General features: G+C 40.1%; 1 pseudogene; it reads left to right on the forward strand.

Moving 5' to 3' along the window:
- The first annotated feature begins 453 nt into the window (after nucleotides 1–453).
- Nucleotides 454–1,946, forward strand: LOC101352337 (lanosterol 14-alpha demethylase pseudogene; annotated as a pseudogene).
- The last annotated feature ends 911 nt before the right edge of the window (nucleotides 1,947–2,857 follow it).

Consider the following 2,857-nt stretch of genomic DNA (forward strand, 5'->3'; position numbering starts at 1 on the left):
CATAGCCAAAGATACACCATTTGAAAAATTTATACATGCACAGTTCAGTGACATCGACTACGTTCTTCTAGTTGTGCTGCTATTCTCACTTTAGATGAAAGTTTACAGAACAAAATAGTTTCTCATTAAACAGTTAGTACACGTGTTGCCCTATGACAATGGTTAACTACCCCAGTTTTAATGTTTTTTATTCCATAATTTGACAAAGGGAAGAATCATGTCTCTTCATTTGTGTACTAGTTCTTATTTAATTAATGGTTTTTAGAACAAAACGGTAGAGAAATTTTAGACATGGTCTATATTTGTTCTATTCAAAATATTAAAAATTGGTACATGAGGAGACCTGCGGCCGAGGCCACCTCCTGGCGCCCATCTGCCTACTTCTATTGCTCCATCCTTAGGAGCGGAGGCGACCAAGGCCTTCAGCGTCTCCGACGGGCTGAAGCGGCAGCGGTGGCCGGGATGGCGTTGCTGGGCTTACTTCAGGCGGACAGGTCGGTGCTGGGGCAGGTGACTGAGCAAACGACAGGAGACAGCCTCCTGTCTATGCTCCTGATCGCCTGCACCTTCACCCTGTCTAGTCTACCTGTTCCGCCTTGCCATCAGCCACCTGTCCCAGCTGCCGGCAGAGGCGAAAACTCCACCATACATTTTCTCTCCAATTCCATTCCTTGGACAAGGAGTAGCATTTAGAAAAAGTTCAATTGAATTCCTAGAAAATGCATATGAGAAGTATGAACCTGTATTTAGTTTTACCATGGCGAGCAAGGCGTTTACTTGCCTTCTGGGAAGCGATGCTGCTGCACTGCTTTTTAACAGAAAAAATGAAGATCTGGACGCAGAAGATGTCTACAGTTGTCTGACAACACCTGTGTTTGGAAAAGGAGATGCATACGGTGTGCCTAATCCAGTTTTCTTGGAGAAGAAGAAAATATTAAAAAGGGGCCTTAACAGAGCCCACTTTAGACATCATGTTTCTCTAACTGAAAAAGAAACAAAAGAATACTTTGAAAGTTGGAGAGAAAGCGGAGGAAAAAAATTGGTTTGAAGCTCTTTCTGAGCTAATCATTTTAACAGCTAGCCAATGTTTACATGAAAAGGAAATCAGAAGTCAACACAATGAGAAGGTGGCACAGCTGTATGCAGATTTGAATGGAGGTTTTAGCCATGCAGCCTGGCTGTTGCCCGGTTGGCTGCCTTTGCCAAGTTTCAGACGCAGGAACAGAGCTCACTGAGAGATCAAGAATATTTTCTATAAGGCAATCTGGAAACACAGTCAGAGGAAAAAGCTGATGACATTCTCCAAACTTTACTAGATTCTACATACAAGGATGGGCGTCCTTTGACAGATGATGAAGTAGCAAGGTTGCTTATTAGACTGCTCTTGGCAGGGCAGCATATATCCTCAACTACTAGAGCTTGGATGGGCTTCTTTTTGGCCAGAGACAAAATACTTCAAGAATAATGTTATTTAGAACAGAAAACAGTCTGCCAAGAGAATCCACGTCCTTCAACTTACAACCAGCTCAAGGATCTAAATTTACTTGATTGCTGTATTAAGGAAACATTAAGACTTAGACTTCCTATAATGACCATGATGAGAATGTCCAGAAGTCCCCAGACTGTGGCAGGGTATGCCATTCCTCCAGGTCTTTAGGTGTGTGTGTCTCCCACCAAAGATTTAAAGCCTGGACTTTAATCCTGATCGCTAGTTACAAGACAACCCAGCATCAGGAGAGAAGTTTGCCTATGTACCATTTGGGATTGAGTGTCTTCGTTGTATTGGGGAAAATTTTGCCTATGGTCAAATCAAGACAATTTAGTCCACTATGCTTCTTTTCTATGAATTTGATCTCATTGATAGATATTTTCCCAGTGAGAATTATACAACCATGATTCACACCCCTGAAAACCCAGTTATCCGATACAAACAAAGATCAAAATGAAAAGGTGGCAAGAACTAAGGTGTGAAGCATCACTGTCAGCTGCAAAAGCATTTGCAGATGATGAAGTTTACGTAACAACTCCTAGTGCACTGTTTTTTGAATGTATAATTTAAAGACAGCAGTTTAAGATTTTTACATTTCGTTAACTGAATGATTCTACCAATGCTGGTGGTATTTCCAACATTTTCTAATGGTTTTATGATGAATACAGTCGTCCCTAGGTATCCATGGATACCAAAATCAGAGGATGCTCAAGTCCCTTGTCTAAAATGGCATAGTATTTGCATATAACCTGTGCACATCCTCCCGTATACTTTAACGCATCTCTAGATAACTTACGATACCTAATATAATGTAAATGCTGTGTAAATTGTTGTTACACTGTAATGTTTAGGGAATAATGACAAGACTTGAGCCAACAATGCTCAAACAAGGAGTGTTGGAGAGAGACTGGGGATCTGTGAAATGGTAGGAGGCAAGAGCAGGGGATGCCTACACATCAGTTCATTCTCGTGGATTCAACATAACGTTTGGCATGTGACAAATTCAAGTTTTGCTTTTTGGAACTTTTTTTTTCCCAAATATTTTCAGTTGGTAGTCGGTTGAATCCATGTATGTGGAACCCAAAGAAACAGGGCCAACTATACTTTTTACATGTGCTTTAAGGGAGTAAAGCTCATTAGTTAAAAAAAAAAAAATTAATTGTCTAGATACTTGGTAGATTCTACGTGCTTGGTAGATTCTGAATGACAGGAATGAAAATTTCTATTACTAATTCTAAGAGCGTATTTACTTTTTGTCGTTGCTGTTGTCCTTTTTTTTTTTTTATTGTACTTCAGGTGAAGGTTTACAGAACAAATAGTTTCTCATTAAACAGTCAGTACACATATTGTTTTATGACATTGGTTAAC

This window comes from Trichechus manatus, unplaced genomic scaffold (assembly GCF_000243295.1).
Source record: "Trichechus manatus latirostris isolate Lorelei unplaced genomic scaffold, TriManLat1.0 scaffold00013, whole genome shotgun sequence".
Taxonomy (NCBI): domain Eukaryota; kingdom Metazoa; phylum Chordata; class Mammalia; order Sirenia; family Trichechidae; genus Trichechus; species Trichechus manatus.